Below are 27,787 nucleotides of genomic sequence, written 5' to 3' on the forward strand. Positions count from 1 at the left end.
ATGTACAACGATGTAGACTGTCTTTAGAGTGGACATGAGTAGGATCTCTGGGGCTTACACTCTGGGTAGAGGTGACGTTGGCAGGACATATACCAGTCCTTGAACATCATGGCTGTAGATCTAAAGGGGAGGGGTAGCCTGGACGAGTGGGTGCTTGGTTGATTCTGAGAGCAGCACTATCAAATGTCTACTTTGAAATTGTCCTTTTTTTTTTTTTGCCATTCATGTCCTTAAGCCTTCAGTAAATCTTTAAAGATTGCCTGGATTTAACTGGCCTCTCAAGAATTAATGTGGGAGAAGCAATGTGAAAAGGACAGCAAACATTTGGATGAAGCCATTTAAGAGATGACAAATGGTCCTATTTTGCCATCATTAGTGTCCACTTGTAGAGCACACAGAGAAAATCATAGCTCTAGAGAAGTATTCATTTTGAACAAGTTTTCTTGAGGGTGGAAAACAACTTCCTAGTGGACTAATTTAATTCATTTTTCAAGAATGTCCTAGTAGAAAAATGTGTTTCCTGTATTTTTGGTTATGGGACCTCAAGGGCCATTGTATTTTGGATATTATAAGAAACATGACAAACATGATTTATTTTTAAGCCACAAGTTAGTGAAGTCTGGGGACATCTTAATTACACTTTGAGTTTATCTGTAATGTACTATTTACTCAAAAAATTTTACTTAAATACTAATATAACAATGTCTCAAAATATGCTTCAGTTTGCTTTCTATTTGTGAAAATCCTTTGATATATTGCATTTTAATATTAATGCTAGTTTAGCCATCAGAGAGCTTCTCTTTCCACCATATTACTAATAGTTCAGATTAACTAGTGTTGCCTCCAAGACTGAAGTTTGATTACCCCAATGAAAAGTTTTTATGCTTTGTTTTTGTGTTTTTTTCTTCTTTTTTCTTTTCCTTGATGAAGAATTGTTTTATTTTCTGGGTTATTTACTTACTATAAATATTTCACCATTTAGTATTACATTTCTCCTGGAGAATTTTTTTTTTTTCAGAAACAATTAGCTAATTTTCTTTCACCAATGAATACTACTTCAAAGACTCAAACCTTTTTAAAATAAGCAACACAGACACTTGACTAATGCAGATATATTTTAATATTGGGTCCTTTGTAACAAATACATAATACTTTATAACTTAATTCTTTTCTTATATTTTATTTGATGTAGTTCTTTTGCTTTAAAGGGAGAATTTAATTTTTTTCACTGGAGCATACTGGAGCAGGTTCTGAAATGTGACATTTAATTAATTTCATTTTTACATGGACATTAGTATGGCTGGATAACCAAAGAACTGTTCTGAATGAAGAACAGTTCAAAACATTGCATAATTGGCACCTGCCGCTGGAGAATGTTGAAGTATATCCATTTATGCTTACATGTCCTTTAATATTCTCTATCTGTTTATCTTGTTAGGGTAAATAGAAATCTCATTTATATGATTTACACTGCTCTTTAATGTATTGTTCTCAGATTTATTCCTACCTTTGTCTCAGGAGATGATCCCTGAAAATTATGATGTCCAGGCTCCTAATTAGTTTCTGGCTGAGTTTAGTGTGAGATTGCAGGGCACAAAGAAGGTATAGGCCAGGCTACTCTCTCCTTTCCCTTCTTAAGGGAGCATCTCTTCCAGGGTTTCAGCTCCACTGGGACAGCCTCTCTCTTACCTTGGATCCAGCAGCCATCTGGTAGGTCTGCTGATGGCCCCACCTCCTGGGTTCCAAATCACAAAATCTTACTCTTGTCTCCAAGATCTTTGTGTCTTTCTGCATTTTCTGTTCTCTGGGCTGCTTCATCTTCCCAATGTTTTTTTTTTTCAGACCTTCTAGCAGTTTTAATCTAATTCTTCATGTCAAGTTCTCTTTATAACATAACCTACATTGATGAATCCTGAATCATACACAAATGCTTCGTGGAAAAAATAATAACTAAGATATATGTGTGTGTGTGTGTGTGTGCGCGCGCGAGCATGCGTGTGTGCGCGTGTGTATGTATCTCTGTGTGTGTATGTATACACACACACACACACACTTAATCAGCATTTAAAAGCTTAATTGGGTAATTGCAATAGGGATAACTAATACACCCCAAATGTAGAAAATGAAAGGGAATACTGAAGCGTAAAGTGTAAATTCATTCATATTGATTTTCTTTTCATATGATATTAAATAGGGACTTTTTTAGTTTATTTACGAAGCTTTAAAGAAGCCAGTTCTAACATTGTTTTCTTGAATTTTGAAAATTAGCTGAAATTATCTTTTTTGTATTATAGAGTCTTAAAAAAAAAAAAAAAAGCAAGCAACTCTGAGTTTATTTTGAAGTCCATGTCAACTTTTGCGATTTTGAGGATACTATTGCTTAAATTTGATTGCCTTTTTTTTTTTTTTTTCAAATTGAGATATAACTGACACATAACATTATGTAAGTTTAAGGTGTAATGTGTTGATGTGATACATTTATATATTACAGTTTGTTTATCATTTCGATCATGTCACATAATTGTTTTTTTGTGTGCGTGCTGAGAACATTTAGGATCCAGTCTCAGCAATTTTGAAGTCTATAATACAGTATTTTGAAAGAACAGCTTTGAACCAAAATCAAGGTTCTTCATGGTTCTTGCCTTTTTAACCTATGCAAGTTTCTACATGCGTTAGTATCCCAACTCTGTAATGTGTAATATAACATTATCTGTGGGAAAGTGCTGGGACTTGCTTAAACAGACACTATAGACTGATTGTAATTTAATTTTTTTGGAGAGCCAATATATCTTTTAATAACAAGTATTATTTTGTTCATTCAAGTATTTCAGTAAATAATATTTCTAGGAATAGATGAAGTACTTTGGAAGATGTCTCAATAATGTTATGCCAAATTATTAAAATAAAAAAACTAATTTTTCATACTTTAACAACATGGGAAATTAGAGTTCAGAATTAGGAATACACACTTTCATTGTCATTTATGGTTCTCATATTTCAGCATTTAAAATCATGACAGCAATTACCCATTGTAAAAAATAATTTTAAGAGGAAAATGTGAAGGAAAATAAAAAAATATATATGGAAAATGATCAAAGAAAAATTTTTAAAGTTTGACTAAGCATACTACTTTTTGTTCCTTCTTTTTCACTTTGAGAATGTTTCATTCTTATCAATCTTCATAGGATCACAGAAGTAAATATTAGCTATCCTAAAAAGAAGAAAAAAAAACTATTGAATTTGTTCAGTCTTCGCTGAGTTTCACCAAGGGAACGGTTATTTAATGGGGCAAAGTGACTGAGACCACTTTGTAAGAGGGGTGGCATTGAGTGGCAGGTGGAGCTCTGGAGGGCGCTGCCATGAGCAGCTGGACATCCTAGGTAGCAGCGGGCAGTTGAGACATTGGAGTGAGGCCACAGAATTGCAGGGATGGAAGAGAAGTTTGATGCTTCTTCGGTCCTTTTTTAAGGAGAAAAAAGGGGCAAATTGGTTTACTAATTAAAAAAGCTTCCCTCCTCATCATAAACCAAAAGTTGGTGAGCCCTTTCTCAGTTAACAAAACTTTTCCTCATATTCTCTAACTTCTCTGAAACTAAGTTTTCACTCCATAATGCCAGATATAGAGACATCAATTAGTAAAGTTAGAGGAGAAAAGTCTAGATTTTGGAGGCAGACAGATTAAAGTTTACATATATTTTCTGTGTCTATTCAGTGTGTACAAATTGTTCACATTTTTTGAGGCTCAGCTCCTTCGTGTGAAAACACCCATATCATCATGAAGTGTATTTTGGATATTTAAAATATTAAACTATCTAGGCGAGTTCTTAGCATGTAAAGGTTCTCAGTAAGAGATAGCTGTCTTTATTTCACATAGACTCTGTAAAATTCATGTATCAGTTTGTCCTCCAAGTTGCTCTAGTCTTATCATGAAAAGCCAGAAAAGTCCCTTCTAAAGGCTGCTGTACCAATATGTAGTGATTTTTTCGAGGCCCAAATGCAAAGTTGGATGTGAATGTGTTATGTAAATGGTACAATGCCATATCAGCAAGTCTCGAAATGGTTTCCATGAGATTGTTGTGAAGATGTTAATAGCTGTTCCTCAGAAGAAGATTTTATAATTAGATAAGCTAGAAAACACAGAATTTAGGACATTTAAAAACTTTTCTTATGTCGCTATGATTTCAGAAAATTCTAGTAGATGGTAGGCAGAATACAGAGCATCTCCTACTTATTATTTTTTAAACTATGAAACTTTTGTTTTCATGAGGCTTCTTATGATTAACTCTTCAGGTGAGAAGCCCGAAGTAAAATGTTTTTAATTATTGTGAAAGTAAACTAAACAACACAACTCTTTCTAAGTGGATCCCAAAAATGTTTTTCTCCTTCTGGAAGCACTGTGCTCCATTATATAGAGCACCATAGAAATCAGATTTTAACACAGAGGCTCTAATATTTTAAAGCAAAATAAAAAATAACATCTTTATGCAGGTTTGCAAAGTTCTGATGTAATTCCATCAGATTCATTGCATTCCCCTCTTAGATAAGAATGTCCCTGCTGATTATAGGCAGGGGCAGGGGGCGGGGGGTGGGAAGCAAAAGATGGCTGAAATCTACTTCTAAATAAGAAAAGAATTTTCTTAAACAGATCCTTCTTCTTGGCATGGCTAAGAGTAATATTTTATTTTTAGTACTTTGGAATAAGTTACCCTAAATATTTTTACTTATATCTCATTAATTGTGAGACTTAGCAGAGCCTATATTTGCAGTCATATAAATGTAATTATCTGTATCCTACTGAACAGGTAGAGAAAATTAGGTCACTATATAATTTTAAAAATTCCTCTCCAGACACCCATTGTGTTCCTAGGAAAGTGAGGAACAATTTGATTCTTAATTTCACACATCATGTTTTATCCTTTAAATGACTATATTGGATTTGACACTTTATAGGCTCTATGACACTTGCATGTGACTCCAGAGAGCAACATAAATACTGCCAAGAGTTCTTCAAATACATTTTGATAATCACATTTGTGTATATTGATGATGCATGTGCCTGGGGTTCTTTCTGATACTTGGGACATGAAAAGCAGTAAAGAAAGACAGCTTTAATACATTAAAAAACAAAACAAAACAAAACAAACAAAGACAGGGACATCAGTCACTTCAGGGTTAGAGATGGTTGAATTCATGCAGATCAACACAATAGTCCAGCTGGAACTATTTTCACAAAGTCTCTCTCAATGAATAGTAGCCTTTCCTATCCTGGGATTCATAGTTTATTTTAATAATAATTCATTCTATCACAGAGGTTATGTTATTCTTGACAATAATCACGAGATTGGCATGAAATGATAGCCTGGGAAAGGAAAATCATGAAAACTATTGTTAAGGGTAGACATATCTGCCTTAAATCTTAATCTCATTCATATTATAAACTTAGTCTTTAAATCGAAAAGGCTTTTTATTTAGTTTCCTTAAGATTTTACCTTGTGAAATGAGCTAACAAAACAAAACCCAGCATAACACCAGGCCGTCTGTGGCATTTAGTTGAGATGAAGCTCTTTGTAGTTTGTGGCAAAGCCATAATAGGAGAACATAGCAAAGTCCAATGCCCTCCAGCATTTGAACCAATTCATCCAGTGCAGAGGAGAAACAGCCAGTTAGAAGAATAAATCTGTGAATACCTTAAGAAAAATGGCCATTCGTAAATGTGGAGAAGCTGAGGCTTACCTTAAGTTTTATCTTAAATATATCTTTATCTTAAATCATTTTCGTATCACTATGTGAAATTTAAGATAAGCAGGAGTCTGAAAGAAAATTAATAAGGCAGAATGATTTCCTATAGATACTGTGTTGAAAGAAGTCTCTCTCATTCCAAATATTCAATAAGTGCTAAACGCCTCCCTAGGCAACAAGGTATCAATTTATGAGTTACCTGGATCCATGAGATTAATGAGATTAATCACTGGATCTCATTATCTGGATACATATATTTCTGGTTGAAAACATGTCAAGACCTAAATGAAAGACCCAAACCAATATATGGTTTTATTAAATAGCTCACTTATATTAGAACTGTAGTTCCTGTCTCAAAAGTGGGTTTATATATACTATTGATACTGTGTGGTTATTTAAGACTGAAATTGTTTCTTCACACCCTGTTTGTGATCTTCAAATTCTCAATTATTTTCTTTTTTTAATATGTCGAATATAGGACCTCAGTGATTATCTTTCAAAAACATGAAGACTTATGTGTTCAGAAACCCATGAAGTCTCTTTATTGACTTTAGAAAACTCTCCTAAAGTCTTTATTTTCCTTTGTAATCTGATGCCTAGTTAAACAATTTCTCCCCAAACCATTCATACCTGCCTCCATCATAGACAATGAACACATCTTATAAACAAATCATCAAGAGCTATTTTTTAGATTGTGCTATGTACTTTCAAATCTCTCTTAGCAATTTCTATTTCCTCTGCCAGAAACGTTCTTTCCTAAAAGTTTTATCTATTAACATCGCTCTAATTTTTTAAGATCCAGTTAAAATGCTTTGTGAAACCTTGCCAATTTCTCAATTTGAAATTAAGTACTCCCTCATATGTTATTTCAGAAAAAGCCATATGTCAAAAAATAACTTACTTTGATGATAAAGAGTTTACAGCAGTGTTAACTGAGAGCCACCTAGAGTTATAGACTTTACTTCAAATATAATAGTGGGTAAGTTTTAAATTCTCTCTCTAAATGATATCTTTGGAGAGATAGAAACTAACATTGTTAAATACCTGCTAGGTAAAATAGATTGCAGGTGTTTTACATTTACTATAAAATATTTATCCTTATAATAGCATCATGAGGTAAATGCCTACTTTTTAGATGGGAATATTAGAGGTCTGAGAAAAAAATTTTGTCAGTATTTTTTAAAAATATTAAGCAGACAAGGTGTTGAGTTATACCCTTTGTCTAGTAACTGAAGTGTGACTAATCTATTTTGTCAGTTAAATATAGAATGGTGTTAAATAATCAGCCTAATATTTCCTTAATGAAGGTGAAAGTGGTTTAATAAATGGTAGTGTCAGAGTCAAGATTCAAACCAGTTTTACCTGATGCCAAAGTCCATATTCTTTTGTGAAAATTATATTCTCTCTAAGGTGAGCTGAGAAAAAATTTTAAAATGTTTACAAATTTTCATGATAAATGAGCTGTATGTTTCCTTTGTTATCAATTCTCTCAAGATTCCCTTTCATATTCTTCTATTCTACCTTGGAGTTGTGTTTAAAATACCATTATAAGTTTATCTTAGAGAATTTTATTGATTTTCTACCCACATATTTTATAATCATACAACCATCTTACCCTCCCCCAACTTCCATTTCTTAATCTCTCTCACGTATTTGCTCTTATTTATGAATAGCTATTTTGTTCATTTTCTGTTTTTTCATACCATCAAACAAGTCTTGATTACATGTAAATTTTTACCAAACACAGAACAAATAAAATCAAATATGATGTCTATCCTTGATGTGGTCATGATGGTTAAACTAGCAAAAATGTATATAAACAGATTGTTGTTATTAGGGGAAAGGGATTGTCCTTAAGATAGCTCTCTGATCAATGATTAGCAAAGGCTGTTTATTCAGAGCTTCCTATAGCAAGAAAGCCAGCTAACTTTATTTCCCTTTGGCAAACACCCAACGGCAGAGAAGAGGGTGTAAAAGACTTATAGCATAAAAAGGAAAGGCTTCGGGTATACCCTCATTGGATATTTCAACATGCAGAAGCTGGAAACAGGCTAACTAGAAGTGGTCATTTTATGTGATTAGTTAAGGTAGCTATGCTTAAGTAAGCCATGCTTGGCTTTCTCTAATTTATCCTAAAGTGGAAGTAGAGTTAAAAATTAGGGGTGCTGACCATGACTGAAAAAGTCATAATCACTTTGAACTCTATGTAGAGGTCATGGTTTTACTTAACTAGACTGGTTGATTCAGATTGCAAGTTAATTTTATTTTTTCTATGTGATCTTCCACTGCTTGTTTGTACATTGAGTCCTGCAGTTATATGTAAAGACTTACAGAATGACAGATTTATTGATATTTTCAGCCTACACAATAGGGTATCAGCTAGGGACACACTTTATGACAGTGGGAATGTGACAATGAGCCTGTGTCTCCAGGATCCACTGTTTACCAAAGGCAGCCATTGGAGTGGCCTGTTACCGGCTCAAAGTGCCAGACTGGGGACAATACTCAGTGGGATTATACAATAAACCAGCACATGGTATACAATATTCTGTCTACACAACTAAAATGCTCGGGTCCAGGAATCAAGGCGTCGACTTAGGAGTGGCTCTCTTCATCATCTTGCTAGTGTCCTAAAAGCAGAATTTGTGTTTCCTATTCTTGTAAAATTAATCTCAGCCACATTAGATGTTTGGCTTCTTTGACCCATGGAAAACTGGATTTAATGATTAAATTCTCCTCCCTTTTTACTTCTGGATAAATGGTCTTAAAATGAAGATTACTTGTCTACTAGAGGGAATTGTCTGGAAGACATGGCAATTAGTGGCTCTTAGTATATATCTTCATATTGGTTCTCTATCCTTTCTTCCGCATGTCCCTTGTCTTTTTCACTGCAGCTCAATGTGATTGTCCTTAACAAAGCAGTAGCACAGATTTCATTGCTATAGGTTCTGCTTTCTGTGGAACACAGGCCAAGGACATCGGGGTCCCAAGAATAACACTTAGGCTTCCAGGTCAGTGAGTATAACTCACCAAATGGAATAACTGAACAAGATTACCATTAGTATCTTAAGATCATTCAATTGGTTTGGATATATGTGCATACAGCTCAGGAAAGGTCAGGATTGGATGTAAAATATGGTGGGAGCTCTCAGTATTGGATTGCAACTGAAGCTGTGATTAGGACGGATTGTATAGGGAGAGGATGCAAAATAATAAAATTAACAGATATTAAAATAAAATTAACAAAATAATAAAATTGACAATTTCCCTGGAAACTATTACTTGTAATTTTGAAGTGAAGAAAATGAAACTGTATAAAAGCAGAGAAGCAGCTGATCAGGTGGAATAAAAAATAAATAAAGTAAGGGATTATAAAAGCCAAGAAAAAAGAATAGTCCACATTTGAGGTGATTGGTGACAACATTGTGTGCTACTGCAGAGTCAAGTAAAATAAAGACCAACCAACCAACTGACAAACAAAACTAAAAATTCATTAGAAGTAGAATCATGAAGATTATTGACACTACTGGAGGAGTGGTAGTGGGAAAGTTATTTTCTTACAGTGAGGTGGAAAGAGAACAGAAGATATATTAGGCACTAGGAAATGGCATGGAGGAAAGAAAAAGCATGAATGTCCTGCAAACTTCCTATAGTTTGGTGGTGTTAAATATAGAAATAAGAGAGAATAAAGGATGCTCCCCATGAACATGAGTTTTGTTTAAGAGGAAACGTTGCATTATTATGAAACTCTTCATAATGCGGGGTATGGAGAGAGGTTTTAGTTTTGTTTTATTTGTTTTGTTGTTTAACTTGGAAGACATCTAGTGTAGTAGTTTTGTAATAGCTGATGGACCCTAGATTAAATAAGGAAGTAAGTAAACCCCTTAAATTTATATGAAAACTGTGTGTGTCTGTGTGCGCTTGTGTTTTTCTAGGTGAAAGGGACATCTATTTAATTTTAAAAGAGACCCACAAATTTCAAAAGTTTAAAATCCATTTACGTAGAGTATATTTCAGAATCTGTTTGCAAAAGATTTATTGCTTTTAAATATTTTTAAATTGCTGAACAAAAATGTAAGACTGTAATTATAATCTCAGGTATGCTTGTTGAGATCTAAAGTGTGGGAAACCATTCAGACTGTGATAGGGGCAAGATAATTACAAGCAGCCTGCAGAATATAATTGTAGGTGTGAATGCCAAGAACTGAGAGAAGCATGAACAAATGAGAGGTCTGAAAAGAGAATTAATTTAAAGGAATCGGTGTGCTTGAAATAGCAGATAAGATGAGATAGTTTCTCCTGGAGCAATTTCTAAAAGAATGGTAAAACATCAATCTGGTGAATTATTAATTATATTTGAAAACTGAAAATCCAAAATATTGATAAAAAGGTTACTTTCTTGGGCTTGAGTGATCAATATCTTTCTCAAGTTATTTCCTGTGGTTAACAAAAAAAGCAACAAAAATAATCTGAGAATTAGTATAATAAGATATACAACAAACTTTCAAAATCAAATAACTTTTTCTATGTAGTCAGGTTTGTAAATATTATCAAATTTTACAACTGCCAAATATCATATATGATTTCCCCTCTTTTATTCTCACTTGAAATAGATGATTACTATATTTCCAAAGAGGAAACATCAATGGACTGTTCATTACTAGGAAATTCATATAGACAGTAGGATTCTATATTTGATCTCAGACTTTTGTTTTATCATTTTCCTTCACATATTTAGCTCAGTTGAGCCAGATTGTAGTGCCTAGATTAGGAATTTGAATCATATGCAAGATGCAGGCTTAGCTAGAAACCTGTTGAAAATAAATAATAAATAGCAAACAAACAAACCTGTTGCTTATCTCTTCTCAGTTCTCTATCAATTCTATTTGAAAGATTTCCAATATGTTGACTAAACCGTCCTCAACACTGTCTAACTTTTGCTCTATTTATTTTTCTTTAACTCTCTAGGCTCTTCTTCATTTCTTCCACTACTGAGCTTGGAGTTACCCTGTTAAAATTTGGGCTCTAATTTGCCCCTCTACAATGAGTCTCTGGGGAAGAAATGACTTCCATGGTTTCAGCCACCTTCTCATGCTTATAGTATGCCCTCAGTTACAATAGCTCATCTTGTTTTCAAGTTTGTCTTCAGTCACTGAAAAATAAACTTTGTTAGTCTCTTTGCTATCTAAATTAATGTTAGTACTGAAATTGTAATTTCCTCCCATTTACTGCTTCCTATTGTTTTATGTTATAGTCCACTTACTAGTCATAAAAATTGAAGTCACGTCTTATCCCTGTTTCTCTTTCTCCATTCTTTTCCCACCAGTGTGGTATTTATACAGCATATTCCTTTATGCAATCTCTCTCATAATTCAAATTTAGTCCTTTTAAGAATTAGAAGAGTATTTTTTTTCCTCATTCCTCTCTTTTTATTGAACCAGAGCTCTGCAAATCATGGTCACTCAATGGGTTATCATTCATAATAACCCATTCTTAGATCTTGTTTTCCATATCTAAGATCGATTGAATTTTGATTTGTAAGATTTGATTTTAGTTTCAGGGAATACTCCTGGAATTTCTAAGTTTAAAGAAACATAATAATACTGATTTTTAAACAAAATTAAATCTCTCCCTGATAGATCGTGAAGCTAAATTATTGGTCAGGAATTCTTATAGATTGGAGATGCATTAATTTCAACAGCAGTTTGAAAAGATATTTGTAGAAAGTAAATTGCCAGAATGGGGCCTGGGAAAGAAGCAGCTATCATTAGTTAAATAGGCACATGCCTACACATTACATATTATTTTACTTAGAAGACGTGAATTGAATATTAATTATAATAGAAAGAATATGTGTTTAAAGTATTGTCTTCATTTGAAGAGAGAGACAGAGAGAGCAAGCATGAGGGAGCATACCAGCATGTTTGGAGTGTGAGACTTATGATGGAGGGAAGGAGAGAGGAGCAAGAAAGGAAGAGAGGGAAGCAAATTAAGCCATTGACTTTATATTCCCCGAAATGTGTCAATGGAGAGATTTTCTCTTAACAAAGAGTGTTACCATCATGGGTACGCTATGATTTCTACCACATCTTTAAGATATTTATACTGAATACATGTCCAATAAGGGTTCTGAGAAGTTATAGGCTCCATTGTAATTTTCCTTGTATACAAAATCTGTTCATTCAATAGATGACATTTTAAAAATGCTATTCCTGAACTTTGACAAAAACTCAAATAGATATATTCAATTCATTTATCTGAAATACTAAATATTACTGTGAAATAGTTTATTTGTTTAGAGAACTTGCTCTCAGGTTTTAAAAATGTATTAAATTTATATATTTGAATCTGATTTTATCCATACTATTTGAATTTGTACAGTTACTGTCACTAAAATATGCATTATTACTGCAGAATTAATAATTTTTTGTTAAATATCAAATCATTTGGAAAATTTAAGAGTGAGAAAAAGTTTAATTTTGTGTCCTCAATGCATACAAGCTCCAGCCAACTTATTTTTAATGCATAGGGAAAATTTTATATTGATAATTTGTTCAATATAAATAAAAATTTACATTAAGTTCATATATCTCTTCCAATTCTCATTTCCCTACTGATTGGGTAATACATGAAGAACTACGTTTCACAATCTGGGAGATATAAGGAAAAAAGTATTTTTCATCACATGTGTGTATGAAATCCTTTATCTGGTTCAACTAGTATTAACATTTCTTTCAAACTCTGTAACACAAAATATAGTTATCTCTTTAGAACTTTGAAACACAGAAGCACTAATTAAATATTTAGAGTAAAAAATTATGGGAATGCTTATTAGTAAAAATTCGCTATATATAGATACATATATATAATTATTTATAAATTTTTTATAGTTTGTCAAATTGCCTATTTTGTTTCCATAGGAGAATATTTTGGATGACCTTTAAGAAAATTCCAACATGGAATTGATCAAAACATCTTTACATCTATAACTAAATATATTTTTCAGAATGATTGAGAGGCTAATAATAAACCTAGGACATCATTCTTTAAGATGCCAGCCTCCATTAATGTGCTTGTGCCTGGAAGATAGGTTCATGTACATACTGAGGGAAGTTAGGACCATATGCAAATCCTCTGTTTGAAGCACTTTTTATATGTTTTTATGATCTATTTGGAAGACAACTTTCTTTTTGTTTCCCTGATAAGGTAAAAGAAAAGACTTTATGAGAGTGAAATCTAGGGTCTTTGCTTCTTGTATTAGTTTACCATAATCCAAAGTATGAGAAGTTTGGTGTGAAAGGGTCAGAACATGCATCTTTTTGATGGAAGGGGAGTCTGAGTTAGTCCTGCATGTTCTCCGTGATGAGCCTGAACAACACCATATTACTGTCTGTTTCAAGTCCGGAGAGGCACTTTAATACCTCTGGGGTTGAGGATATTTGAAAGACTGAAGCCTCTTACTTTCTGGAATAAGATTTAAAGGAGAGAGAATAATAGCCAAATCTAATTTGGACATTGGATTATATAAGAGATAGTCTGGTGAATCTTTCTTTGTCTTTCTTTTTTGTTCTCATACCCACTCTTTTCTCCCCTGTTGTCCAGGAATGTCCATTGCAAAGCAATTAAATAATCAATGCAGTCTCTTGGAGGATGAAACATGCCTAATTCTGGGAGATCCTAATGCAGAAACATAGTAAGTGACCTATAGATTATTTAAACTCAGCATTCTCTCTTTATATATATGCTGGGTAAATATTTTTACCTTTTAATCAAAGTGCTTATGTTAATACAGCATTAAATGCAAGGGTTGATGAATTACCCAAAGGTGTTTTATGATAATACATTATTCATCGGTATAATCTTAGTAATAATTCTGTAGTGAATCTTGGCCTTTTTTTTTTTTTTTTTTTTTTTAAATTTTCTGTAAGATGTTCCAAGTACCAGACAGAACAGATCCCAACGATATATAGGTCAACTAGACTGGCAAGAAAAACCATAGTGAAGCTAAACTCAAGTAGGGAGTTTTGCAATCTAAAGGCCATTTCTTCTCATCTCATTTTCTCTTACTAGCCCTGTGTTGCTGTTAGTCTCAGTACCATCCTTTGTCCTATATTTAGTAGACTTTGCATTGACTACTTGAGCAAGTGAGTGTGGATATGGTCAAGATCAGTGACCTCTGAGGTAGGGACTGTGGTGCTGGCCTCTCACCTACCTACCCAGGTACTGAGTACATCTTGGCATGGAGCTTCCAATTCCTCGGGGGCAATCTGTCTACTGTGGTTTGGACAGTGAGCTGACGAGAATAGGAAATCGATTTCCCTGCCCCCAGCCAGAGCACAGCATGTTGGTTTGATGCCTAGTAAGAAAGGATATGCTGCAGCTGGTGGTCCATGTATACACATGCACTGAGCTGCAGTACAGGTTTCCCGGTGTCCCTGTGAAGGTCATACTCTCCCAGCAAACAAATAGAAAATACTATGACAGTATCAAAGAAACTGCAAAACAGGGAAAGAATTTTATATTTAAGTGTCTTTGGCACTTTTTCTTGCTTTGTAAGCAAGAAACCCCACATTTTCATTTTGTACTGAGAGCCGCATGTTATGTAATCAGCCATGGGCATGGTTGTCAAGTTTCAAGCATGGTTTTATATTTAATATATCGCATTGTGTATTAGGTAATTATAGTAACTCTCCACATTTACTCAAATCTTTTGCACTTTCTTCTCTATCTCACTCAATCCAAAGTATAAACAAGAACTATGGTGCATGGAGGAGAAAGAACTGATAAGCAGTGGTGTGAAACAAAGTGAGGTGATCATTCTAACTGACCCACAATGGTGTTTACTGTTTGGCTAATATTTGAGGAGCATTGATAAGTAAGGATGGAAAGTCAGTGGCCAAGTCTCTAGGCAGATTTACATTGGCATGTCATGGGTAGCTTTTGATTGTCTGAGGGCAGGCTGTTCTGTCTGCATAAATATCCTTCAGATAATTGTCCACCATAGGAAAAAGAGAGTGAGTGGAGGTACCTGGTGTCAAAAAAGCAGTTTGAGTAAATATGGTAGCCCTTAGGTAAGAATACATAATAATACCCATTAAAAGTCTGGGATTGGAAAAAGGGATAATTATTTCTTTTGGCTAAGGATATTTTAAAATTTTGTCAGGTCATCATTTGGGGTAAACCTTTACATCTGATGGGATGGAGAAAGAATTATAGAAATGAGAAAGCAATTTAGGGGCTGGAGCATTGTAATATATCTTTCTTAAACCCCCCCCCCTTATTTTTTTTATTTTTATTTTTTGGCAATAGTGATTGGAATAGGTACCTTGAAAGGGAAAGGATTATATTAGATTCATTATGGTTGTTGTCCAACACAAAAGCAAGATTTTGAAACCTAATAAAAGCTTTATGGACCACAGGCATTTGAGAGTCTTGTTTATTTGTTTTAGAAGAGGAGAACCTTGGGCTTTGGCTTCCTCCTTGGCCTGCTTGCTTGCACATTAAATATATCTTTCTCAATTTCTGTCATCAGAGACCTGAGTAAGCATATTTTTATTTAAGCAATATTTAAATGTTTCCTTATATTTTGAATCAAATTCTGCTTCTTTTTAATGCTTTATGTTTATTTTTTGAATGATTTATGTTTTTGTACCTAATTAGAATTTGCGAGGCTTTAAGATCCTACAGATAATAGACCTTCAAACATCTTTGTCGAATTTAAATAAACGTGGAAAATCTCACACTAACTTCAAATGGCACAGGAGATATCAAATTAAATTTTAGTTACTGATAAAAAGAGGACAACAATTTTTAAAAATGTAAATTTTATACCTAAGTCATTTAACAGGTATTAATAAATAATAAAATTTGTTTAGCTGATTTATTTTAGTTAAGATAAAATGTGATCACTCTATATAGGTAATATCCTTAGGTTCTACCTACATTAAAAGCTACATATATATGTATGTATATATTAAAGCTACACATATGTATTTTAAAATCAGCGTATATCTTTGGTAGAACTTCATGCTGTTAGATTAGGTAGCCTAAGAAAGAAACTCAAGGTCTTAGATATTTCTCCACCCTGTTTTTAGGCTTAAAATGCTTAATCGTGGGGAAATAGGAAAAAAATTCCATTCCATGATTTTTTTTTTTTTTAATCTTGGGCAATGTACTGGAAGAAGTGCACATTGCTTAAATTTATGTTCTGAGTATACAACTGACAGATTTTGATAGGAGGAACATGAAGGAATTGGGCAGATGGAATTTTTACCCAAAAGGGAAGAAAAGGCAAAGAAAGAGACAGTAAAGGTGACTGAAGACAAACTACCTCCTTCACAATTTTCCCCTAATTTTAAATTCAAAAAGTCAAGTGACAAGTTTTTAATGGAGCGTTCATTTTTATTTTTATGAGACAAAATATTATACTCCACCAGGGCCCTCTTAATCACTACCTGATATACATTATGAAGCAAATCCTATAATCTCTCTCAAAAGGACTAGAAGAAATAAAACAACCCACTAAGTCCACTTTGAGATTTAGTTTTTAATTAAAAATGTCTTGCGAAGTGAGATTATATGAACCTCCTTCTCAATTAAAATGTACAAGTATTACTTTATCAGGTAATGAGTGACTTTAATATCCCCCAAAGCACTCATGCATTCTAATCCATAGGCTACCTATGAACTTCTTTCTTTCTGGTTTAATAACAGGAATCTCAGAACATCTCTTATGGAGATTCATGTCTCTGGGGGGTTATAAACAATAAAGCCAATTCCATGCAAGTCTTTGGGACCTATCGTTTGCTTCACTCTGCAGATACAGGGCTCTCACCCTGTGGACTCTGAATGTGCTTCAGCAAGTCAGTACTCATTCTGAAAGTGTGCAGTCGTTTGTGTGTATTCATGAGCTTTGGGAGGCCAGAGAGATTTCATCAGCAACTTACAAGGATTTACAACTAAAACTTTCTACTGCAGCATGGTTTCTTAGTCTTAGTACTATTGATATTTTGAACCAGATAACATTTTTGTTTTAAGATGGTAGGATGTTTAGCAGCACCCCTGGATTCTGACCATTAGATGCTAGCAGCAACTTTCTTTCTATTCACCGGTTTCCATGACCAAAAAAGTCTCCAGACATGGTCATATAATCGTGGGGAAATAGGAAAAAAATTCCATTCCATTCCACTCCCTCACCCCGCCCCCAACAAAAGAATCATCCCAGGTCCAGATTTTATTCAATTCTTATCACATCTAATAACACATATAATTCTAGCAGGCAGCTATATTTATCTCTAAAGTAAACATAGTAAAGGCAATCTTTTATTATCTTCTGCATTTCAGTAGGAGAGAAGGCAAACATAATTATTATAGCCTTCCCAGTTGAGCCCTGGATTATGAAGCACTCAATTTTGAGACAAAAGACCTGGATTTCCATCTCAGTCCCACCATTTTTGCTATGTGACTTTGAAAATGTTCTGGCTTGGACTTAGTGTTCTCATCTCTGAGAGATTATTTGTATTAACTAAACTTATTCTTATACAGTGTTTGAGCATCAAATATAATTGTGGACATGAAAATACTCCATAAACTATAGAATGCTGTTGAAAAATAAGGTAAAATCATTTTAAAAACTATAGAGAGTGGGAGAAAAGTGAAGTGTATTCTTCAATAAACTTTAGTGGAAGGAACCCCAAAGTAGAATGTCCTACTTCTCAATGTGCTTAAAGTGATCCATTCACTGCTAAGTACATTCATATTAACTCATTCTTTTAATTCTCTCCTTTGTGTTTCATAATACTAAAATATATTCATATAATATTATAATATATAATTGTAAGACAAATCCCATATTGTCAATGTATAGTCAAAAGTATTTTAACAATAGAACTTGAGCAAGAAAATTTGGAGATCTCTATTCTGTAAAATAGAGTTTTGAAGAACATCGTGGGCTTTGTGGCTCGGGGAGAAATTTTTTTCTTTATATGACTACAAATTATTATATTAACTGCTAAGAGATTAAACTAGAGGTTCTCAGCCTGGCTGATAATCAGCTCACCTGATGAAGTCTTTTTAAAATTTGACTAAGCACAGTTCCAGATTTGCTAAATTAGAATCTCCAGGGCTGGAACATAGCATTCATGGATAAATCTCATATGCAAACATGCTGAGAACTAACTTAAACTCTTAGTAGTTAATATGCTAGCTATTAATTAATGTCTTTACAAATGTATATAGGAAGACTTCCAGAGCATGAGAATAGAAAAATAGAAAATTTTACATTTCTTGGAGGGTTTTTCCAGGACAAACCTAGGCACTTCTCTTTATAGGTAACTTAAACCTCTATGCTGTAAAAAATTAATGTGTCATTTTTGTACCTAAGCTATGAATTTCCAAATATGAGAGAATTAGAAAATGTTATGAGTTATAGTTTCTATCTCATTATATTTGTAGTATTTTATCTTTACTAAGAACTATTTTTGAGGTCCTGCACAGATTTTACTGCATGTCACAGTTCCTTTGGTATAAGAATCAAAGTTTAACGAAAGGAAAATAGACTGCTAAGCCTGGAGGCATACAGGAAACGTCATTCTTTAGTATTTGCAAAGAACTATCAAAAACTTCTCTTGAAAAGCTGTCTCTCTTCCTTCAATATCTCTTCCTTCTTCTCATTTATAAAATAGACACCTTATCTTCTTTTGAGCCTCACAAGACTGAAATATGATTTTACGGATATGGTAGGTTCTATATCCGTAAAATCATATTTAGCTTCCTGCCTCTGGGTATGGGTGATCAGTGTCACATATGATGCAAGAGCCAGGCCATTTGATAATAATGAATAAAGAAACTTTCTGGATAATTGCAATTCAATGGCAAGATTTTCATATATCTGACAAGAGCCATTAAAAAGCCATTGGTCAGTGGGTTCCTATACATTTTTGCAATTTTAAGGATGAAAACTCATCTATTCTGGAAACACTCTCACAGATACTCAGAAATAATGTTTAACCAGCTGTTTAGGCATCCCATGGTCTAGTCAAGTTGTCACATAAAATTAACCATTACACTTCCCCAAATTCCTGTGTTGAAATTCTAACCTCAGAATGTGTTCTTATTTGGAAATAGAATCATTACAGTTATAAGTAGTAAAGATGAGGTCATGCTAGGCTAGAGTGGTCCCCTAATCTACTATGACTGCTATCCTTATAAAAAGGGGAAATTTGGACATGCACACACACACACGGAGAACACTATATAAAGATGAAGGCAGAGATCAGGGTGATGCAGAAACCAAAGAATGCCAACACTTGCCAGCAAACCACCAAGAGCCAGGACAGAGACATGAAACAGATTTTCCCTCACAGCCCTGGGAAAGAACCAACCCTGTCGCCATGATCTTCTAGTCTACAGAACTGTAAGACAATAAATTTCTCTTGTTTAAGGACACAGTTTGTGGTACCTTGTTACTGCATCCCTACAGTTACTAACACAGAAGGGCTTAGACAGCAAACATTTATGAGGCATTCAGGCCAAAGAAACATGGAGAAAAATGCAGAAAGTTTTTGCACGCTTCCTAAATGTGTTAACTTACTCTATATTTTTCTCCTTGCCTCTTGCAGTGCATTTAAGGTTAATTCAATAAGCTGTGTGATTCGAGCATTTTGATTTGGCCTACAAGCCTTTCTGTTTCATGACATCTGGATTAGCTTGCCTGGTAGTGTACCCAAAGGCTTCTCACCACATCAACATCATTTCCCAGATTGACAAGCCCTTTAAAATGTAAAATCCACTTTTTTTTTGTACTTCTGACAGTAATGAGTGCATCTTTAAAGAGGAAATGGGTCCTGGAAGGGTTTGTTTGCTTTATAAATATGAGCATCATCTGCTTTAGGCAAATATTGATTTTTACAGATTATAAAATCAGTATTTTCCATACCTCCTACTATAGCTGTTTCCCATTTTTATTCCTGGGTTATAATTTTTTTTTTGAGAATATTAAAAGTGTATCTGAAAGCATTGCTTTGCTACCATGAAGTCTATTTTTCTAAAAAAAAAATATGATGATGAAAATCTGTTTACAGTTTTAACCCAACTTTAGATTTTTATGCTTACTAAAACTTTTTTAAAGTATTAAAATACAGTACAAAGAAGTCCAAAAATCTTTAGAAATAAATTTTGTGAGGGCTATTCCACATTTCCTTACATTAAGTGACATCTTCAGAAGTGCTCCTGATGGAATCGATTTTTAAGGCTTGCCTGACATCACTCAACTTCGACATTTGTACACTAGTTGCTTCTTATACCTGTAAATTCCTTCTAGGATTTTTAAGTTTATGGTTGCTTCTGTTCTTTTATATTTAACTGCTCACAGAAGCCAAGACGAGGTATCATTTGGCAATTCTCTTATTATTTATAATTGAAATTTTCTTGAGGCAGAGGTCAAATTAACTCATGTGTTTGGGACTAGCAATTTGACTTTCCACTGCTTATTTCTTTCTGTGAGTAGGAATTTACCATTTAAGCATGCTATTTCAGTGATGAATAATGGAAGCAAAAACCTGATTCCTGATGAAACTGAGCATGATTAAATAGTGTAGGATGAAGTATACTCTTCTCTAGTGGTGACAAGGGCTTGCATTACAAAAATAAAATGATGACTGATTCACTTCCTAAAACAATCTTTGCACAGAATATTTCTACTTCTGAATGTAGTTTAGTCATTTACAAGAAGGAATTTTGCAAATCAGCTAGTAGAATGTTGGTTGAGCACTTACGCCCGAGAATCAGATTCTGTTTGAAATTCTGGCTTTAGCCATAAAATCTATATGAATTTAGGCCAATTCTAAGCCCATGTGCCCTATGCCCCTCATCTGTGAAATGAGGGTCACAAAAGAACCCACCTTACAGGGATATTATAAAAATTAAGCAAGATAACAGAAAATTCTTAGCAATGTCTGGCACGTTGAAAGGGCTTTATACCTGCTTCCTGTTAAATTTTGATAATATTTTCTTCAGTTTAGCATTTTATTTATTTCTCTTTTTCAGCGAGGCACTTGGATTAGAAAGATGTCAATTAGAAAGATGCCTTCGATAGAGGCTCCCATAATCTAGTTAGGGAGAAACCACATAAGCAATTCATTCACTGTACTAAGAAAAAGACACGCAGTGGGTATAGTGTCAGTACAGAAGAGAGGAACTCATCCTAGTGTAGAAGGTCAGGGAAGGTTTATCCTAAATAATCATGAAAGCTAAGTGCTTGAGCAAAGACAAAACACTACGTAACAGCATGCTATATGCAAATAACCAGGGTATGCTGAATTCAGAGAGTAAGATGTAAGATAGGGAGAATAGGAAACGAATTGAGAGGGGTACTTGCCTAGTGATGCCATTCTCAGGAGATAGCCCTCGAGCTTTGAGTGATAGACTAAGTAAAGCCCTTACATATCCTGTGCCATAGAGCTTTCTGGGTGATGTAAAGAGAATGGACTTAAAGCCACGACAGAGATATGCTCTTTAGAAGAGATGACGACCATTCGCATTGAAGCTGCCAAGTAGGTGGGGAGGAGGTGGTGGGTGAGAAGAATGTTCAGGAGGTAAAGCAGGCAGTAGTTGATGATTGGCTGGAATGTGGGAACGAGGGGCCGCAAGATTTAGGATGAATCAGTTTTTTGAGATGAGTAACAAGGTGGATGGGGCTGCTCTTTACTGAGGCAGGGACTGCAGGAGCAGACCGAGAGGAGGTGGGGAAAACGTTGGGAGAACAGTGAGGATGTGATGACTATGACACCTTTTTTTTAATGAGACATCCGGAAGGAGATAAGGATCCGAAGATGAGAATAATAGACTTAAATCAATGAAAAGGAAGAGCTGTCTATATCATATGGTAATTTATTCTTGAATCCATAGAGTTTAAAACTCAAAGCACTTACAAGTGTTGAGCTTCATAGTAAAATTCACTATATTTATTGATTATGTTTATGCTAGAGCTCTCTGCTAATCCTGTTAGTTTTATATATTTACCATTTTATCTACTGAATATATCTACCAGCACTCATTTTAGGTAAAACTATCTTAGTTACTCTTAGTTTTGATTACAGACTTTCATTTTTATCTTATTAGGTGGAGACCTTGAACAATTTTACCGAAATATCCTTTTTTAGACAAATTACACTTTCAATTAAACCACATTTTTTGAGGTATATACACTATACTAGATACCGAAAAGAGTGGTATAAAAGCAAAATATAAACATTTTATACCTTTATAAGAAACATATGTTTTTAGTTATGACACTCAATTATATTAAATTGCTTTTCATTGTAACTTTCTGGATACTTTTTTTAAAAAGGTCAATCTAGTTAATCTCAGAAGTTTTAGTAGCATTACTAGCTGGACTTGTTTGAAGAAACTTAGAAAGTGAAAGGAGCAGAATCAGCTATTTCTCCTTTTTCTAGATCTAACTTCCTGGTGTTCTTAATAAGAAGAGAGGATTGAGGACACAAGGGTTATCTAATATAATTCGTTTTCTGTTCTTGTTCTTGGTCTAATTCTGCTTTGGCCTTGTCTGCTTTGCTCTGCCTCCATCTGCTTCTGTTATGCTGTGCAAACACAGTTTTAATGTGGTGTGCATGGTTCTCTTAGAATAAGGCTTAGCTTTATCTTTGTACCCTCCAAGGAGCAGTCCTGTCTTCCTTCAATCTCCATAGATCCTCTGGAAGGGATTATCTCACTTGGCTTAATCTGTACTTCTTGGAACTTCTTCCCCTTCCTCTAACTTCCATGATCATTCAACCACATTAATACCGAGTTTCTCTTCTGTGCTCTCAGAAACAAAAATTGTGGGTTGTCCCCACTTTATTTTCAGGTTTATTTCACTCTGATTTCTTCTTTGCCCACTGGCGTTGGCTGTTCAGTGGACCTTCTGTCTCCAGGAATTTACAGATATATATGTCGGGATTAGTCTTGTGTTCACATATACACCCAAACTACAAGGGACACATGACAAGAATTTCAACAATTCTCCCACGTTTTTTGCTTTGCTCTTAATACAGCAGCACGATGGACATAGAAAGTTTGCAGCTCATGGAGCAACGAGCCAGGGAGAAATAATATATTGTTCTTTTTGCAGTCTTTTTAATCTCTCTAAACTCATTCTCAATTTGGCTTTGAAAAAAGAAGCACCACCATAACGTTATACTTTACATAAAATGGCACTTTATTAAGGTCTCAATTTTCTCATCTCACCCCAAATCATGTGGGCTCCCTTGTTCCTGTCCTACATACTGCTAGGAAGAGGGTGGTTGATGGCAGTATTCTGCTACCTCTTAAAACGACCTTGAAAGATGTCTAGCCCTATTGTTGGTTGTTTTCTTTAGAATGTAGAATATTTGCTTTAGAATGTATGTTTCTTTATGCTAAGCTTTGAGCCTTAGCCACAATTCCAGGATAACAGGAAATGTTCCATTCAACTCCCTGTTACCAAATTTAACACTAAAACAAACAGAATGATTTGACAAAATAACTATTTAAGGACTTTTACACAGAAGACCCATCTCTTGCACTGCAAACGATATTCCTTTCTGAGGAAACCACATTCACCTGACAAGAAAGCAAATGCTCTTAAAAAAATTCAGTTAATGAACAATATTAGAAAAGACATTCTTAGGGACAGCAGAAAATCAGAAGAACTTTAGTGGAGAGATGAATAGCCTACGAATTGTGAGCAAATCACTCTAATACCTAGATCTCTGTGGTCGTTCTCTGGAAGGGAAGGAAAATCTTAAGATCTTAAAATATTATAATTCTATGGGTCAGATTTTTGATTCCAATAACTTTCCAAGTGGAATACAAAGGATGAGATAAACTTTGTTAATGTCTGTCTCTGACTGATCACATGAGACAGTTCTTTAGATCTGGTCACACCTGAACTTTATCCTATTGATTTGGCTAAACTTGGAATTCATTTTTCTAGGCCAGACTTCACCAATTCCTATAGAACACAGAGGCATTAAGTACATAGTCACTTTTAGTACCATTAATGAGCTGAAACATTGAGAGATGACTGATCTACAGGGATAGACCAGACACTAAAAAAACCCAGCTTAATAAGGAAGTAGCTAGCAATAACAGTAAGTGTTTCTAAAAGTCAAGTGGGATTAAAAGAGAAAGGCTACATCAGGATAGTATCAGTTTTTATATGCACATACACAAATATATTTCTACCTGTATACCTATATTTTTATATCTATATTTATCCAGAATTTGGGAGTCTAGCCTTTTAAAGTAACTAATTTTACTGTCTTTACAAACTTTTATAAAGAAACAGAAAATATATTCCTTATCAACAGAGTATATGCCAAATCACTTGATACATAGATGAGATTGAAATACTATTTAAGAGATCCTACTATCTAAATTTTGGTGTCTTTACAAGTTGGAGAGACAGGCTCAGACAATGGTGATGTTATCAACAGAGTGACTGTTAATCTGAGACACCTCTTAGGAGAGTGAGTGCAGGACTTGCCACAAGTGAGACACTTATTTCTACAAGTAGGAAATGATGATTTAAGTTCTTTGATAATATATCCACTCCAATGGTAAGAAAAAATATTCTTTGATTAGGCACTGATTTTTTAAATTATTAAAATTTTTACTCCAGACATAAATGAAAAATGGACTTAAGTATTACCAAAATGAAAATGTAAACAAATTGAGAATTAATATATGCATGTATATCTATGTGTATATATGTGTAGCTAACCTAATTAGCAGTTACATTGCAATCTATTTTTCAAACAGAGAATGAGAAGATATGTTTTGTTCAGTCATGAAAGACAATTTTAACAAGCACGGAATTTAAAAATAGTAAACTGTTTCACATCTTTGTATTTCCTTAATCATTCCCAGTATGCCTTACCTTAGCTATTTATTTCTCTTTTACGTTCTACTTTATTCTCAGAAAAACAAAAATAAAAAACAAAAACAAAAAAACACCTCAGCTTATATATAGCTTTCTGATATTCTAAGAAGGAAAGGGGTTGACTTGCATTTTAGCTTGTTCTCCATGCTAAGACATCTGTTTTTTTTCTCTCTTCAACTTTCTATTGAAATATCTTTCTGTACCTTTCAGGGAGAAAGATGATGTAAAACATTTTCTTCAATAGGAAGAGTTTGTCATTTTATTTCATTTCATTCAAAGTAATAAATATTTATTGAACAATATCAGATACCAGACTTTGTTCTCCTTACTGAGATTGATCTGTAAAAAAAAGAGACCCAAATATCTATTCTGTGGAGCTTCGGATTAGAAGAAAGAAAAATTAAAAACATTCAGTAAAATATATAATAACTTAGATCAGTACTAAGGAATAAAATTAATTTGAGGAAAGAGAGTTAAATAGTAGGAGTTACATTTTTTAAAGGATTGCCTGAGAAGGTCTCACTATAAATGTAAACCTTAAGTCAAGACACAAAGGGAATATGGGTGTAAGCCGCAGGATAACTGGAAGAAAAATATTCAAAAACGTTACTTATTCCTCAAATGTTTACTGTACGTCCACCATGTGTAAGAAATATCATGGCCAACCACTTAGACTAGATCCTGTCCTTTTTGAACTTGGAATTTAGTTATGCCTGCATAACAATGTTGTGTTTAGTGGCAAACTGCATATACAACAGTGGTCTCATAAGATTATAATGAACCTGAAAAATATCTATCACCTAGTGACATTGTACAGTCATAATGTCACAGGGCAACATATTACTCTTATGTTTATGGTGATGCAGTATAAACAAACCTGTGTTGCCAGTCTTATAAAAGTATAGCACATTGTGATTATATACAGTACATAATACTTAGCAGTGATTATAAATGATTATGTTACTGGTTTATGCAGTTACTTTACTGTTTGTTGTTATTTTAGGGTGTCCTCTTTCTACTTAAATTTAAAAACAAGTGGCTGTAAAATAGTATGCCATATTTCATGGGCAGTAGTCTCATACATCTTGTGTTTACAGAGTCTCTTGATTGCATTGTTTTTTCTAGTGCTTGATTTAATCTTATGTTGTTTTATAAAGTGAGAGTAGCCTAAGTGTACAGTATATATAACGTCTTTCATAGTAATGGCCCAGACTTTCTCATTCACTCACCACTCACTCACTGACTCACTCAGAGCTACTTCCAGTCCTGTAAGGTCCATTCATGGTATGCACACTATACAGGTGTACCATATTTTATCTTTTATACTGTATTTTATAGTACTTTTTAAAGTAGTTAGATAAGTATAAATACTTATGTTGCAATTACCTACAGTACTCAGTACAGTAACATACTGTGCAGGCTTATAGCCTTAGAGCAATAGGCTATACCATATAGCCTAGGTGTGTAGTAGGCTATACCATCTAGGTTTGCATAAGTGTACTCTGTGGTGTTTGCATAATTAGAAAATCACCTAACGATGCATTTTTCACAGTGTATCCCCATCATTAGGCAGTATGTGACTGTATGTTAGAAATGTCTCATCTTTTGGATCCCATTTAGGCAATTTACAATAGTCTCGCTTAACTTTAGAATTGCCTAAGAAGTGTATTTAAAAATAAAACTAAAATTAGAATTAAATGAGCAAGAATTTAACTGGCTTAACTAGAGATTATATTCCAAAATCAAAGTCAAAATATTTTAGCAAAGAGGGGGAAAAAAGTAAAAAAATCAACAAAAAGTAATGCTGAACTTTGAGTTTCTGGCCTTGCCTGCTAATATCAGCACCACCTCTAACCAGCTGTGCTAGGAAAATGCTGGCAAGTTACTTAAGGAGGCTGGGTTAGTTGGCTCTTGTGATCAATTAAAAAATATTTAGGAGTATATTATTTTAAAGCAAAGGATATTGAATGGAAAATATTTCTCTTTTTGGATTAATTTTTAACTGAGGTATATTTTTCATATAACATTGTATAAAATGTAATAATTCAATATTTGTATATGTTACAAAATGATCACTGCTTTAAGTCTATTTAACGTTCATTATCGTGCATTGTTACAAAATTTTTTTCTCGTGGTGAGAAATTTTAAGATCTACTCTCTGTAACTTTCAAATGTGCAATATAGGGTTATTAGCTATAATCATAACACTGTATATTACATGCTCATGACTTATTTTGTAGCTGGAAGTTTGCGCCTTTTCAATTAGGGTCAGGCATAAGGCATATTTATCAATACGGTAGCTCCTAGAACCATTACTATACTTTTATTTTGTCAATACTTTCTTCTGCCTTAAAAGCATCTTGAGTCCTCAGAAATTGAATTAAAGAAAAATATTTTTGGTAAATGCTTTATTTTTTTCATTACCGATCTCAGTGAATTTGCTCCATGTAGCTGGGGGGAAAGTCTGGCCATTACTGGAGAATGAGCAGGAAGCACCTGGCTGCTGTGTATCTCAGTGAAAGTAGGAAACACAGAGCTTAATGTTAACTCTTCGTCTATGCAGGAAATCTTTTAAAACATTTCCTTTGTTCTTGATTTTATAAAATGCAAGTTTGTCTTTCGTAAGACCATTTATATACACTCAGTGGATAATAAATAAAAGGTATTATCCTATTTGCATCTAATAGGAAAATAATTAACAGAGGTTAAGTGACTTTTTCAAGGTCACACAATCAATGCAAAGCTTGTATTTTTGTGTTTTCATTTGGGACAAACTGTCCCAAGCAGGGATAGAAGAGTCACCAAAACAGACCCCTTCTTCCCTCTGTTAGCAGCAAATCATGCAGTAGTTGCTCCATTCTACTTGAAACTTTTGTTGAGCAGTCTCCTAGACCCTGGTTTATCTCAGTTCTCTTCCTGTCTTGTACACTCCTTCTCTATTACCTTTGCTGGTTCCTCATGTCTCTAATCTTTAAATATTGGAGTATGCTCAGTGCTTGGACTTTTTTCTCTCTTCTCCTTTGTGAATTCCCTGACATTGCTTTTTTCCCAAAATTTTAAATACCATCTATATACTGACAGCACCAAGTCCTAACTGCTTTCCTGAACTCAAGGCTTAAATATCCAACT

Source organism: Rousettus aegyptiacus, unplaced genomic scaffold, assembly GCF_014176215.1.
Source record: "Rousettus aegyptiacus isolate mRouAeg1 unplaced genomic scaffold, mRouAeg1.p scaffold_m13_p_13, whole genome shotgun sequence".
NCBI lineage: Eukaryota > Metazoa > Chordata > Mammalia > Chiroptera > Pteropodidae > Rousettus > Rousettus aegyptiacus.